Genomic DNA, 17,119 nt, shown 5'->3' on the forward strand with positions numbered 1-17,119 from the left:
ATTTTCAAGAAAGGAAACAACCTCATAGGGTTTTTTGTGTTGAAGCATTTTCAACTTATTAGCGAAAGTGAAAAATAAAGCCATACTCTTTTATATTACCAGCGGAGCCCCGTTGTCTCCTCAACCGAAAGTTTATGTTGCGATGAAAAAAAGAGTTATTTTATAAGATCTTCAAAATAAGGTCATTCATGTAAAACAGATGGATTGAGAAAAAAATAGAAAGGAAAATGTTTAAATTAATATTAAATAACAAAAATGCTGGTATCTAAACTGAATTGTATTGACAATGGCTGGAGTGATCACATCTTTGCAATTTTCCATTTTGGCTTTAGCGAGAAGATTATTTATATACTTTTCTTGACTCAAGCAAAGTCTTTCTTCGTTCCATATGGCCTCAATTCCAAGGGAGTAATGTAAGTCGCCAAAATATTTCCTAGATAAGGAAGGGAATCCGTCAAAAGACTGAGCTCTCTTTCTATATTATATAAGTTCTGGCATCTGCACTAATTCAGTTACCATCCTACTTTCTACTCCTTAGAACCAAAAATAACTTCAAATAATTTTAAAACGAAAGATAACAATAATACTAAATCTATGTTCGAGATTCGATATTGCTCGGAATTGCACGAACTAAGTTTGCTATTACCTGGCACTTAAATATTGCCAAAAGCTTTTAGCAAAAAACAACAGATGAACACAAGGGGAAAAGAAAAAAGAGTTCCAGTTTGAAAAATATTTAGCCATTAACTCACGTTGAGTTTAATATACAACCATTTTACAAAAAGCAGTAGAGAAAAACTGAGGGTGTACCAAGACATTGGACTTGAAGTTGAGTGTTTTTTTTTTGTTTTTTATTCAAATCATCCATCAATAATGGAACCGAGAAAAAGTAGGATCATGATAAGGTTCTTCCTCCTTCTCCACCATTCACCTGAAATTTCCTCTGCAATTCTCTTCCTACCAATCTAGGTTTGATTTTCCTTCATCTCCAGCCAAAACATCTTCTTTAAAATCAATCTGACCTAGGAGGAGTTTAGCCATGGCCGCTTCTTCGAGTTCAGCGTTGGTTCCATTCTCCTCCATCTCTTCTCTTGGCCTTTTCACATACGAAGTTTTTTTGAGTTTCAGGAGAGTAGACACCCGCCAAAGGTTCACGTGGAACCTCTACAATTCTCTCAAAAGTGCAGGAATTGAAACTTTTATGGATGAATACGATATTGAGGCAGGTGTAGAAATCGATGAAATGTTGGGATTTCTTCATCTGGATAGTCCTGCGTCGATACGGGTCCGTATCCGTTTCGGACCCTTAAGTATAAATACTCGTGTCTTGTGATGGTGTGAGACGCATCAAGTTTTAGCCGTCTGGGTAATCGGTCCCTTTAGCCATACGTGAATTGTTTGTCCCCATCACTGGGCTGTTATGGCTGATGAGAGAAATCCATTGCCGCTGCCGCCGACGGTCGCCTCTACAGGTTCTACAACACACGTGAATCATGAATGTAGTTTCGATTTCTGCATTTTCGTTTGGTCGCTATCTTGATTCCTCGCAAAGCTCCAACAATGGGTTATGGGCCCACACCATGTTTCCGCTGTGCGTTCTCCTTTGCATATTGGTTTTTCACGCAAAATGCGCCTGTTCTTTTCTCTTCTCTGTTGCATAATGGGCAATGGAAGCATTGGCCTTCCGTTGCCGCCGCAGAGAAAGGAACAGGGAGAGGCGTCGGACGTGCACCTTGCTGACGCCCACCCACTGTGTTGGGAGAAACAGAAAAGGGGAAACGGGAAGAGTGCATTAGGCTTGGATCGTTCGGAACTCGGCGACGTCCGGCTTGCCATCCACAGGCGGTGGGAGTCGGGAATGAAGGAGGCAACAGCGTTAATCAATAATCCTCCCTTTTTCTTTCTCTGCAATTCGGTGACCAATTAATCAATTATATCTGTTAAAAACCTGCTTCTAAGTTACTAAAAGGAAGAAACTGAAAATTAAAAAGACTATAAAAACATTTTTTTTTATTAATTTCCAAAATATCTCAATCTTTTAACATATGCCCAGTTAACAAGATAAGTAATGTCAAGGAAAGAGTGGCATATTGGAGTCCTCCCACTATACTTCTAAAGAGGCTCACATTCTTGAATTTTTCACCATCATATCTACAACCTGCGATCTATATACCTAATTGTATTGACAATGGCTGGAGTGATCACATCTTTTCAATTTTCTAGTTTGGCTTTGGCGAGAAGATTATTTATATACTTTTGTTGACTCAAGCAAAGTCTTTCTTCATTCCATGTGGCCTCAATTTCAAGGAAGTAATGTAAGTCGCCAAGATATTTTCTTGACAGGGAAGGGAATTCGTCAAATACTGAGTTCTCTCTCTCTATGTAAGTTCTGGCGTCAGCACTAAGTCGGAACTACAAATAATTTTAAAATAAAGGTGAACAATGATACTAAATCTATGTTCGGGATTGGAAATTGTTCGAAATTGCACGAACTAAGTTTGTTATTATGTGGCACTTAAATCTTGCAAAAAGTTTTTAGCAAAAAACAACAGTTAAACCCAAGGAAAAAAATGTTCCAGTTTGAAAAATACTTAGCCATTAACTCACGTTGAGTTTAAGATACAACCATTTTACAAAAAAGCGGTAGAGAAAAACTGAGGGTGTACCAAGACATTAGACTCGAAAGTCGAAAGTGAGGGTTTTCTTTGTTTTTATTCACATCATCCGTCAACAATGGAACAGAGAAAAGTAGGTGATCATGATAAGGTTCTTCCTCCTTCTCCCCGGTTCAACCGGAAATTTCTTGTGCAATTCTCGACGTCCTATTTATGTAGGTTTGATATTCCTTCATTTCATCTCCAGCCAAAACATCTTCTTTAAAACCGATTTGACCCTAAGAGGAGTTTTGCCATGGCCGCTTCTTCGAGTTCAGCGTTGGTTCGATCATCCTCCTCTTCTCTTGACTCTTCAAAATACCAAGTTTTTCTTAGTTTCAGGGGAGATGACACCCGCAAAGGCTTTACGGGGCGTCTCTATAAAGCTCTCAATCACGCAGGAATCCATACCTTCATGGACAATGAAGAAATAGAGGTGGGAGAGAAGTTTGGCGAAAGGCATCTCAAAGCAATGGAGGAGTCATTGTACTACGTGGTCATCCTGTCGAAAAGATATGCGGATTCTGAGTGGTGCTTGAGGGAATTGGCAGCCATGGTTGTTCACGCGATGGAATCGGCAGCCATGTCGTCTCAGCACAAGAAGGAGATCATCCCCGTCTTCTACTATGTGGAGCCTTTTGATGTGCACCATCAAAGGGGCCCTTTTGAGCAGTCATTCAAAGACCATGAAATGCGTTACAATCCTGCAGATGTTGAAAGTTGGTCAACTTCAAGGTCCCGTTATCAAACACGAGTAAGTCTCCTCTCTCTCTCTCAGCCTCCTTCATTTTTGAAAAACGAGAAGGAAAAGGCAAATCTGGAAGGTCTGCATGGGCCTACGAATTACTTGAGGGCCTTTTTGTTTTATTTTGACGTAAGTTTGGTGTGAATGGGGTGGTGGTTGTTGCTCTATTATCAGAAAGAAAAGGGAAAAGGAATAAGCAAATTAGAAAAGGGAAAAAATAAGCCTCTCGAAACCCCAACTTGAAGTTAGAATGTATTTTCACAAAAATGTAAATGTCGATATCGTGCAGGATTACTTTTTTAGGATGGTCACAATTTAGATGTTGATAAATTTACCAGCATGTTTGATTACCATCTTAAATTTTAAGTTTATGGACATCTTGGATGAAGCAGCTTTTATTGTTGTGGCAAAAAGTGGTTCACATTAATCTTAGAACCGTAGTTTGATTTAATCCTGAGAATTTTAGATCAAAGATAATCAAATAATGGCACCTAGGAGAGCATTTGATTAATTTCAGGTAATCGGTGATCTAATTAGGAACTCATATCCTTGCATCTTAACCTCTTTCTCGTTTCTTCATGCCTTTAGATCTTTGGATTTGAAGTATAATACAGATTTTTAATGCATAATTCTTAAAATCCACAGTTGCCTAGAACCATGGAATATTTTAAGGTTGGTTTCAATTTAATTTAAACTCTCGGGCATTAGATCTGATAAAATCAAAATGCCACCAAAATTTTTGTTGTTCATCACTACTCTCTGTACACTGTGTGTGTGTAAGAGGGGGGGAAGTTTGAACCGGACGTTAATTTAAAGTGGGAAAGTCCTTAGTCACAAAACTTGTGTTTTTTAAAAAAAGCAAAAAAAATATACAATAAATAAATTAGTCATTTAAAACTTTAAAAAACATATTTAAAAAAAAAGTTAAAAATAAAAAATCACAAAATTTGCTTTTCCATTTTTTTTCCTTTTATTCATTTTTTTACGTTTTTTCCTTTCTTCGTTTTATTCATTTTTTCACGTTTCTTTTTAATGTCAAACTGTTCTTTTTTATTTTCTAATTTTTGTTTGCTCCAAAAATCTACTTTTTGATGTTTGTGTTATTAGTTTCTTGTAAATTTATTATTGCCTCAAATTTAATTTTTTATTTTTAAAAATTTATCTTATTTTTCTTTTTTTGAGCTCAGTTACTGTTTAAAACAGGAGAAAGTTTTTTTTTTTGCGCCTATGAATATTAAACTCAAATCCAAGTAAATGTGATCAAATTAAGTCTCAAAATTGCAGTACTAGCTAGCTAGGTAATTGAACCCCAAAACAAAACTAGAGATGTCAATCAGATGATATTTTCTAATTAACAGTTCAATGAGACACACAATTCTGTAGAAATAGACAGCGGAGATGGAAAAGCTATTGTCTTCTTAGCTTTAAGCAACTTACATTTCTTTTTTACATTATTCATTTATTTTCAGAATTCGGAAGAAGCAAAAAAAGCAACCGTTATATAATATGGAATTCATTGCCCGCCTTTTTTTGTTTTTTTCTGGGTTTGTTGGCAGATCAAATAAGAAAGAAACAGAATTTATCAAAGAAATAGTGAAAAGAGTTGGTGGGTGCAGTGATAACGTAATGTTGCCTATGGCAGAGCATCCTGTGGGAATCGACTCCAGGGTTGAAGAAGTAATGGAATTGCTAAGTATTGGGGAGGGAGGCGTTAAAATGGTTGGGATTTATGGGATGGGAGGCGTCGGCAAGACCACACTCGCAAATGAAATATACAACAGACTCGATGGCAGGTTTGAAAAATCTATCTACATTGAGGGCATTAAGGACAAAAAAGATAAGCTGCACGAATTGCAGGAAGTATTCACATTGGCGGTGGGAAACCAAAGAATACGCAACCCCAGTCAGGGGTCTACGGAGATCAAAAGGAGATTTCCTTACGAGAGGGTGCTTCTTCTTCTTGATGATGTTGACCATGGGGATCAACTGAAAGCATTAGCTGGTGACTGTGACTGGTTTGGTGGAGGAACAAGGATTCTCATCACCACAAGGGATGTGCGGCTTCTGAATGCGCATTCTGTGCATGAAAAGTACCAAGTCTATGAGTTGAACAGCAGCGAATCACTGCATGTTCAGTCGGCATGCTTTCAAAACTGACCAACCCAGTGAGGAATTCATGGAGATATCTAAGAAAATTGCCAAAGCAGCAGGGGGCCTTCCATTAGCGCTTGAGGTTCTAGGTGTGTTCTTATCAATCGAAAGGAATAAAGAAGTATGGGCGGAGGTGGAAACAAAGCTGAGGAACTCAGAATATCCTGGAATGGACAAGTGCCTGAGAATAAGCTATGATGGCCTCAGCCAGAACGAACAGAAAGGGTTTTTGGACATTGCGTGCTTTTTCCTTGGTGAGTATAAAGATAATGTCATTGACATATGGAAAGGCTGCGACTTCGACTCTCCAGTGTCGACAATCAATTCTCTTTTACATAAATGTCTTCTTAAGGTTGACTGTTGCGGGAGGCTATATATGCATGATTTACTACGAGACATGGGGAGAATCATTGGCTCGCGTAGCAGGTTGTGGGATCAAAAGGAAGTGTGGGAAGTACTGGAGGAGCACAAGGTACGAGAGTTAAAATTGTTACTTCAAATTTATACACACACTGGTACCTTTTCTCCCAATTGATGTAGACTGTTAGTGTAACAATTTTTCATGATTATCTTCTTCAGGGAGCGAACAATATTAAAGGTATAATTTGTAAAGAATATCTGGAAGGAGAAGAAGAAAGTTTTGACGCTGTGCACTCATTAGTTTCTCCTGAAGAAGAAACAAAAAGTGTGTACGTTGAAGCATTCCATAATATGTCAAATCTAAAGCTCCTTCTCTTGGAAAACATCAACCTCAATGGTGACTTTAGCAGGATGCCCAAAAGTGGACTGGTTGCTCCATGCAAACGCTACCAGACAATTTCGACATCCAGAAACTTGGATGCCTGAAGTTAGATTCCAGCAAAATTGTTCAATTCTGGAGTGATAGTTGCATATCAAAGGAAAAGGTTCCTTTCAATTTAGACTCACGTATAGGACCATATGTTTGTTCAGTTCCTTCTTCATTGATGGAGAATTTCTTTCTTTTCTTACGATGCTTTCATTGATGGACAGGTGTTCACTAAGCTGAAGGTGCTCGACCTTAGTGGATGCGGTGATCTTATGAAGCTTCCTGATTTCTCTCACTCCTTGGACCTTGAGAAACTACGCCTCCAAGGCTGCAACAGTTTAATGGACATTCCTGAGTCCATTGGAAATTCAACCAAACTGAAGATGATAGACTTGATAGATTGTGATGCTCTACAGAGCTTGCCCAGTTCCATTGGAAGGTTGAGCAAACTTGAGAATTTATTATTGCATTGGTGTTCGTCCCTACTAACATTGCCTGATTCTATCGGGAATTTGACCAGATTGGAGAAGTTAAATGTACAAGGTTGTAAATTTCTATCGGCGTTGCCCAATTCCATTGGAAACTTGACCGGACTTGAGGAGTTACAATTAGGCTATTGTGCATCCCTATCAACATTGCCTCATTCCATTGGGAATTTGACAAGACTCACGAGGTTACATCTATCTGTTTGTGAATCTCTATTGGCATTGCCCTATTCAGTTGGAATGTTGACTTTACTTGAGGAGCTAAAATTTGGCTCATGCAAATTCTTATCAACATTGCCTCATTCCATTGGGAATTTGACAGGACTCAGGAGGTTACACATCAACAATTGTCCTTCTCTGTCAATGTTGCTTAATTCCATTGGAAACCTGACTGGACTGGAGGAGTTCGGAGTGGGCAACTGTGAATCCCTGTCAAGACTGCCAGATTCCATTGGGAATTTGATCGGACTGAGGACGTTATATGTGGGTGGTTGTGACTCTCTGTTGGCATTGCCCAATTCTATCGGAAGCTTGACTAGACTTGAGGAGTTAAGTGTCTCAAGAGTACCTCTATCAACATTGCATCCTTCCATTGGGAATTTGACGAGACTTGAGATGTTAAGCATCTCAGGGGCACCTCTATCAACATTGCCTCCTTGCATTGGGAATTTGACGAGACTTGGGCGCTTAGACTTATACAACTGTGAATGTCTGTTGGCTCTTCCCAATTCCATCGGCAGCTTGACTGGACTTCAGTATTTAACACTTATCGAATGTCGATCCCTGTCAATGTTGCCTGATTCCATCGAAAACTTGTCTCGGCTTAAGCGCTTGTACCTATCCCATTGTACATCCCTGCCAATACTGCCTGATTCCATTGGGAATCTGAGGGGACTGGAGGAGCTAATTCTGACCTCATGCACAAGCCTGTCAACGCTGCCTAGTTCTATCGGCCGCATGAGCAGACTGTCTACCCTTTTTCTCAGCAAAATTGGCATTGAAGAGCTTCCTGATTCTGTGCGCTTGCTGGAGTCACTTGAATGGTTGTGTATTTCAGACTGCAGACTACAAAGTCGTCTGCCTCTGTGGGAGATGAAATGCGTGAAGGGCTTGCTCATAGGAGGTGATTTCATTAAAAAAGAAGACGAAAATGATAGTGATGATGGGAATAAAAATGAAATATGCGAAATTTCAGATGGCATCAATGATAATGATGATGGGGGTCGAATGGAAGCATGTGAAATCCCAGATGGCATCCCCTGTGTAGGAAGTGAAGTCAATCAGAAGGATGAAAGCGACAGTGATGAGGATCAAAATGAAATATGCAAAATCTCAGATGGAATCAGAGATAATGATGATGGAGGTCCAATGGAAGTATGTGAAATCCCAGATGGCCTCGCAGGTGTTGGAGGTGAAGTCTATGAGAAACATGAATGTGATATCAGCGATGATGATGATGGGGGTCGAATGGAAGTATGTGAAATCGCAGATGGCATCGCCGGTGTAGGAGGTGAAGTCAATCAGAAGGATGAAAGTGATAGTGATGATCGGGATCAAAATAATGAAGTATGTGAAATTCCAAATGGCATCACCCACTACTCTCAGCACACTCAAGAGTGTAGGAGAATCCGATACTTAGAAACCTGTGATATAACCCAATTGATGGTAAAGTATTTGAGTTGTCCATTTGGGTGGTGAGTGGTCGAGAAAGGAAGATTATTTTATACGTGTATTCCGTAAAGGAAAGGTCATGGAAATGCTCAGAGGGAAGGGAATACTGGAATGGGTCGTGGTTGAAGCACATTTTTCCTGATGACTTCACTCCTCTACATGATGCGGAGGCATTGGAAGCTTGTGCAAGCAGTTCCTCTGCGCCGGACTTATCTCGGGATCAATTGGTGAGCTTAGGATTTGAACCTCCTCAGCTATAGTTATCGCTTCTTGAATCTACGCAAATTTTTTGTTTATTATCTTTTCTTTTTATTGGTTGGGCATGCCTACGCAATATTTAGTTTCATCCTGCTTATTTTTTTCATTGTGCTATGTAGGAGGATTTTTCGGACCACATCGACTATCTTTCAGATTTCTGCGGTTTTCGTAGTTAATCCGTGCAAAAGGGTATTTTTTTTGTCCATGCACATTTATGATATACAACTGTCATTAGTTCATGCCTTAGGGGGCACAGCATCTCAGCATGTTCAGTCGGAATAGTTGGCGCATTCTCAGTTTGATGACTTTGATTACCATGGGTGCTCCTTTCCTGAGCCTCAAAAGGTGAGAGTGCTCCATCAACTTGAAAACTCGGGCCGCCGCTTTTTGGCCAGAACACAGCTTATGACCCAGAGAATGGAAAGGCTTTCCAACTTTTTTTCCAGGCAGTGAGTAGTCAACATTTCACTCACTCAAAACTGTCTCTTATTCATGATCTGCGCATGGTTAGATGTCAGCAAAGCCTTTTGACATGCACTTTTTTTTTTTTTTCCTTCCGTTCTAATTCATGTATTGACTACTGAGGGACTGATTATTGGTGGAAGCAAGCGTTGGTGAGAAGAGAAACTTTCTCCCTTGTTTGCAGTTGTAGCTCAATTACACATACACCTTGTTTATGTCAACAAGCATGGTTGCTTGTGGACATGACTGCAAGCGACCGGAGGCCAAGTCAGTGGTTTTTGGACTCGTCATCTTTGGCCGTGTTCAAAAACTTTCCAATTTTTTTGATACCTTTTAATGGGTATACCTACTCATAGCAGGCTTATTTTTCATTTTGTTTTGCTGAATTTGTGGGTGGAGCAGCAAGCTATTGATTCATGACTTCAAGAAACTGATTACAGACTATAATTCATGAATGTAGAATTGTTAGCTAGCTGATTTGTAAAAAGATAAACTCCAATATATAAATTGAAGTATAGTCAGGACATCACTCCGAAACACAGGAAACGAGCTTACACCCTAAGAAAGATAGGAGAAAGAGTGCAAGCTTTGGCCTTCACTCAAACGGTGGGATTTTATAATACTCACCTGAATGTAAAATGTTAGGATATTGAAGATGACCATGAGCAGGCCATAAGCCAAGTTCACGTGATCCTTGGAGGATCATTTCTGCTTCTCGCATTTCTTTCTGTCTTAATCTGACTGTAACAGATATCAGGTTTGTGTAAATCATGTGCATCTGAGTTCGGAAGTTTATCTCAGTAAGATAATTTACCGTTCTTATCTTAATAAGTTGCTCAATCTTTTAAAAGGTTTGATTTCATTGAGATTTAGGATTCTTCAATCTAGTACATACATAAATAAATGGTAGTTTTTTTGGAATTTGTAGAAACTTGAGGCATTGAACATCAATTCTTTTCAGCTATTTCCTGTTTTCTAGCTAATTTCTCATTTTTTCCAATTTTTATTAAACAATATTAGTATTTAGTCTTTTCACCAATTTTCCCCTTATGTATCCTGTCTTATTGTTATTGACAAGTAGACTTGGAAGTTTTACAATGACTTTCCAGTTACCTCGTAGTTAATTAAGTGCACTTAATTAAGTCATTTCATTAAAAAATATACATGGATCAGCCAATGTTGTAGATATTGGTACCACCGATGTGTATTTCATTAATTTTTATTTATTTTGAACTCAATAGTAATTTGAAAATGTTGTAACTTTTGTTAGAAATGAAAGTAATTATCGGGCCTGTATCGTATCGGCTAGGATGTGCATCCGTCGATCTGTTCCAATATATGGTGACATTAACAACAGTGCACTCAAGCTTTTTTTTTAAAAAAAAAAAAAAAAAAGATCTGGGTCTGGATCTTGTCGATATGCTCCAATATAGGGTGATATTAACAACCATGCCATCAGGCATTTTTTTTGTCTCTAAAAACGATCTGGATTAGATGTGGATCCTGTTGTTATATTTATATGATGTGCAACAATGTAGTACGCTTCCGTACGTGATGAGCAACAATGTAGCAGGAAATTGACTCAGACTTAAATTTCAGAAGTGACATCCAGGTTTTCATTTGGATATAAATACAAATAAATATATGAGGCGGCCCGGCCCGACGCCCACCCTTATGCGTATTTAGAAGAGGGACTCTGGATTTCGATGTGCAAATAAAAGTCGGATTCAAATCTGATCTGTGAATGTCGTGATGAGTGCATCCAATTCGAATATGATCCCTTAACATCTCTATGAAAAGAGTTTACAAGCCAAGAAATCCCATCTCTTTCTCTCGCTCTTCCAATTAATCTCAGTCTAATTGGTTTCCTATAAAGCAACATTCCTGATCGTTTTTTGACGTAAAAAAAAAAAATTAGAAAAAAATTTAGTTGACAATAAGTACAAGCTGTCATCAATTCAATGTTGTTAACGGCTCGGTAATCGATATCGTCTAAGAGATTCTTTTGTTGGGAAGATGCATGAATTGCATCATAAATTTTTAATCCATGTGCCCCAGAATCCATATATCTCAAGTCAGCGGACCCTTTCCCACAAGAATTTTTGGGGCGAGATCCATAATGAATTTAAAGTGTGCCTCACATCAAATCATGAGGTCGTACAGTCTTTAAGGGGGTTTTCAACTATAATAAGAATATGTCACTGTGTTATGTATCTGTAATTTTTTTTTGTCTATTTAGGATAGACACATGAATCAATAATATAAAACGGCCCCTAATGGGTAAATTTAATGTGTTTACTCTCAGCGATCCATTAAGTTCTCGCTACTTTGATAATGTCTCTTTGCTTCTTCCTGATCTCTCTGTCATGACGATGATGTGAGATGCCCTTTAAGCACTGACATCACTCGGCACGCTTGATCACATGCCAACTTGAAGCTACTGCCAATACTACCCCCTCCCATTTTTTGGCATGTGTAGGGAAGTCGATATCGCAATTTGAATTGAATACCCAATTGTTTCGAAAAAAAAAACAGATATTAAACAAATTATTGTCTGATTAAGAAATCAGATTAAACAAATTACTGTTTCATTCAGAAATCAGATCAGATTCATATTTAAGAAATGACATCTGATTGGACTTGGATTTGGATTCAGATATACAAAAATATCCTATCAAAGATTTTGATCCAATTTGATTTTAAATCAATATTTTATATTCAATGCTCATACATTTTGAAAATCAACTAAATTCAGTTCAAAATTCGGATTCGGATTTAGATTTCAATATGAATGTGAAAATCGAAGTCATATTATATTTAAATCTTAAAATTAGATCTTAGATTCGGATTCGGATTCGGATATGATTTGCTTTATTTGTTTTTAAATTTGAATCTGAGTTCGAATATGTCAATATCCGAAAAAGAAGATATAGTTAAGGGTATACCCAATTTGAGTCTGACCTATTAAGGTCCCTTGTGAGAGTCATGTTGGTTTGCTATATAGGTTGTTGATTCAGCTCCTTAGACAAGAGTTAGAATTTTATGATCAGTATCACATATGCTAATGTTTGTCGACTATTGCACTCCTTAATTACTATATGTATAGGAAAATTGAATGGTGACTCTAACTTTTTAGAGTCACTCGACCATCTAATCAGAATCATCTGATCTATAAAGATGGACAGTTAAAAAAAAAACAATGAAAAAAAGGTGATGGGTATTTTCATCAAGTTTTTCTCTCAACCATCCATTTGAGAGAGTCCTCATTTTTTATTTCTTTTTTGCTGAGATCAAGGTTAGTGACTGCTTGAGAGAAACAAGAAGCATAGAGGATTGCTTACTAGAACTCAATGCTGCTTCTAATTTAAGATAACGTTGGTAAGTGTTATATATATATATATATATATATATATATTGCATATAAATGTTTAAATAATTCTACACACTTGGGTAGGTTATAATTTTGACTTGTGTATATACTGCAAGGGAAAAAACAAACACAAATCACTCCTAAAGAACAAAGGGTCTCTTAGAGAGAGAGAGAGACCTCATGTGACTGCTTGAGAGAAACAAGAAGCATAGAGGATTGCTGATGAGAACTCAAGGCTGCTTCTAATTTGAGATAACGTTGGTAAGTGTTATATATATATATATATATATATATATATATATATATATATATATTGCACACAAATGTTTAAACAAGTCTACACACTTGGGTAGGTTATAATTTTGACTTGTGTATATACTGCAAGGGAAAAAACAAACACAAATCACTCCTAGAGAACAAAGGGTCTCTTAGAAGTGACAGTACAGCAAGCCATCAAAGTTGAACTCATTTTTTATCTGACAGGCATGAGAATACTCAGTTATGGGTGCAGCATATAATCCTTGTACCTTGGTTGTTTGTGTATAATATGTGATCACGGAGGCATGCATAATATACATGTCTATATTAGTGAATCTAAGTATTTATGTGCTTAGGTATAAATCGATGTATGAAGTGTTGCATGTTGGAATCCAACATAGCTTGCCACCTATGATTTATGAGAAGTTTAACCCAGTTATGGTAGGTTCCTTGTATGTTTATGGCTCTTGATGAGAAACGGCTTTAATGGGGTATAGCAAGGTCGCATTAAAAGCCTAAGTTTTCTTGGAATTTTCATGAAATTCTAATGGTCGGTACTAGTGATAGAGATGTTAAATAAAAGTGTTCATCTAAAATAGAACACACTGTTTTGAATGAAAAGAACATTGTCTATCTATTTAGATTTTATATGGCAAAATCTAAATCATATTATGCCACTGAAGTATTCTTTCACACCATGTAAGTAAAGAGTTGTGATTGAGAATTTGTATGAATGCATGAATGAAAGCTTGAAATGCAAAATTAGAGAGTCACGTTCACAAGGACTGGCCATGAACTAGATATGACTGCACAATGGACTCTCCAGGAGAGTCCCAACGTAAACACTCATTGGAAAGTCTCTATTTGGTTGTAGGATCATATTTGTTTCTGATAACATAGTAACTAGACCTAACAACTGTGATTCTTTTTATGAATGTGCTGATGTAATAATGTTGAACTGATTCTAAACTGGTCTGAGTAATCAAAGCTTTATACAGTAAGATTCACCTTATGAACCATACTTTACATTGGACAGCTTCAGAAGATGAAAATAGAAAGAAGAATAAGGAAGATGAACCATTTAGACTTGAAGCAAAAATTGTTAGTTCAGTTTTACTCCTAAAGCAATGAAGAGTAACGAAACCTTAAAACAAAACAGAAATTTGTTTAAGTCACATCATGATTTCATGAAAAGGCTTGTAGCTTTGATTGAAATGTAAATCAATGTATAGAAAAATCAAAACTGATCAGAAAAAAAGTTGAAGTAGAAGACTGAGGAGCATATGAAATTTGCAAACCTTGAGAGTCGGGAACTATATATATATACACACACAATGAATGTTAGGGGTGTTGGAGTGGAATGGATATGTACATCTAGAAACCGCTATTTTGTGATGTCATACGTGAATGTTGCTATCTCATGGTTGACGAACTTGTCTTTCAAGTCCCTAAAAGTTTCTCCTGCCATAATGAACAAATGGCTTTACAATATGATGATATCTATGCTTGTTGATTTTACCAATTCCTATAAATTGTCTTATATTGCTACACTTACTACCTCTCTTCTTTCATATGTGACTTCTTCAATTGTTGGTATGGCAGAAATTCTTAATAACCCAACAGTCCTAAAAATAACATAATAAGCTTGTTAGCATAAGTTTTTGAGGGTGTATTCAAATGCTATCCTCCATAGACAGTTTAGTTCATCACACAAGGAATTGATACTGGGCGTAATGGTTGGATTGAAAGCAGGGTTATAGAGAGGAGACCAGATTAAGCATTTATCCAACCAATAAAATAAAGAGTATAAATTTCTGTTCTCTATAAGAAAATTCCTAGTTCAATGGTAGATCCCAACGTGAGTCATTTTCAAACATGTTAGGTAAAAGTAGTAAGTAAATGTCTGCTTTCATATTCTGGTGACTCAGTCATGTCAGGTATAGTAAGTTGGATAGGTTTATCTTAATACAATCTCATTCTTCATTTGAAATCAAAACATCTAGATAAATGAACTTGTGAGATTAAAGATGGAAAGGCCCTAGATGGATATATAAATAAGAGTGTGGTTGTGATAACATTGTTAACAACAAATGTTGAAAATAACAGATTGAGGGTATGAACATATATAAATACATAGATATATGTATATATATATATATATGTATGCATATATATAGGGTTGTAAGTAAGTGTTAAACACCTAACTACAAGGGTGAGAGTATGCTCACCACAAGTACTTGCACGTCAATTCACAGATAAAGAATATTGCATAATTATCTTTTTAAATATCTTATTTAATAGATGACTTCTATAACTTTTGACCCTAGTGTCCTTGTAAGAATAGTCTTGGGCCAAGCACCCAAGATATTGGCCTATGATTGTTATCAGAGCTTAAGAGGTAATGGAAGATCATAAAAGTTGAGGAATAATAAGAAAATACCAACCATGCCTCAACAATGACATACCGGAGTGTGAGTTAGGTCCAATGGTTGGTCTTGTCCCAAGAGGTAGAGGTATGTCCACGATTACTATGGTTGTGCATCCTTTGCCTGCACTAGATTGCCTGCAGTGTATTGGGTGGCACAAGGGTCTAAGCTTATGTTATGTTGTTTTTGTTTGGCGAGCAAGGCGTCTCCTGGTCCTTCAAATCGTTGCCTAAATGGGTCTTGCATCTACTCGGGTGATGCTGGTGGTGTGACCCTGCTGCTGGAGCGGCGATCTGAGATATCTCAAGAGGCTTCACTATAGTCAAATGAATCTTACCCTTCTTTCTATCCCTACATGTAGTTCTTGAAAGGTCGTGGGCTACTGGATTGACATCCTCAGTCTTTGTGATGAATTAGCATTGACAATCTTGACATTGCATCGTGTCTGAGCTTTGTGGATGTATTAGTTGTTTGAGTCTAAGTGTATAGGATCAAAATGGGTCTCACGTACAGTGTTTGATGTTTTATTGGTGTTTGGTTTGATTTTGTTTAGGTCATTACTCAAGTTTGCTTTGGTAGAGTAAGACTATATGTTTGCTCTTGTTATTTATTAAAAAAATTGACGCCAAAAACTTGTGTCGTGACATCTCCCGTCCACCTTTTAGGCTTTTAGCTAGATTTTTTGGCCATTTTATCAATATCAATATCAATATCATTCTATTTTGGAGAGGATATCGGCCGATGGCCTTGCCAATCCCATCCATATCAATATTTCTATCGGCTGACCGGTACCGCTCTGATAAGTGATACCAATATTTATAATACTGGTTGATCCATCAATGTTTTCTCAATGAAATTATTAAAATGAAAAAAAAAAAAAGAGTTGATAAACTAATGTTCAACATGCTTCTATAGCAACTAAAAAATGAACGTCTCTTATGCTTTCAAAATTTTTATAGTATAAAAATCAATAATTTCTTTAAAAACAACTTCAACAAAGACATAGTCTATGTTGAATTATTATTTGTAAACACATCAGAATTTTGATATGTTGCTTGAAGTATTTTCTTACAATAATTTTATAGCTCTAGTTCTTGTACCTGACTTAAGTATTTTCTTATAATGGAAAAAATACACACACTGAATGAAATTTAAAGATTGCATGGGCATGCATAACACAATAAAAAGGAAAAATAGAGGGAAAACCAAAGCAAGTTAGGGATCTATGTATAGATTCAACAATTAAGCAATAAGTACAACTTGAGGTTCAGATCTTAAACTCATCCAAGTGGGCAAATGCCATTTTGTATGAAGGAACCGACATATGGTCCTATACTTGCTCGACACGTGGTCAAATGCAGGGACAAAGTTGAGGGGGGCAGATTATGGTTTTAAAATTTTAACAGGAGCCTAAATATAACTTTTCAAAATTTTTGTTTAGAGTAAATAGATGAGCTTTTATAATTTAGATGTAAAATTTGAGGAAAGCCATGGCCCCTTCTGCGCCCGTTCCGTCCCTGTTCAAATGTTCACAACCTGAACTTGAATCCAACTTTAAACTGAATCCAAGCTGTATGTTAACAACCTACTTTCAAAATGTATGAATATTGGATATAAGATATTCATTTAAAACTAATTGAATTCAAGCCTAATCCAAATCCTTCTTTGAATCTAACCGGATATTATTTAAATGAGAACTTGAATCCACATCCAGTCGAATGTCTTTTGTTAATCCAATCCAATTTCTTGCTCGATCGAATGTAAGACCTTTTTCTCTATCCTAGTTTTTGTTGAATATCGAATTCAAATTGAATATTGACATCACTAAACGTGGCCTGAAGTATATTCATAG

At 37.0% G+C, this 17,119-nt stretch overlaps 1 pseudogene; it reads left to right on the forward strand.

Annotated features, from left to right (window-relative positions):
• Positions 1-1,627: 1,627 nt before the first annotated feature.
• On the forward strand, positions 1,628-7,949 carry LOC116255280 (disease resistance protein TAO1-like; annotated as a pseudogene).
• The last annotated feature ends 9,170 nt before the right edge of the window (positions 7,950-17,119 follow it).

The sequence above is a fragment of the Nymphaea colorata genome, chromosome 5, assembly GCF_008831285.2.
Source record: "Nymphaea colorata isolate Beijing-Zhang1983 chromosome 5, ASM883128v2, whole genome shotgun sequence".
Taxonomy (NCBI): Eukaryota; Viridiplantae; Streptophyta; class Magnoliopsida; order Nymphaeales; family Nymphaeaceae; genus Nymphaea; species Nymphaea colorata.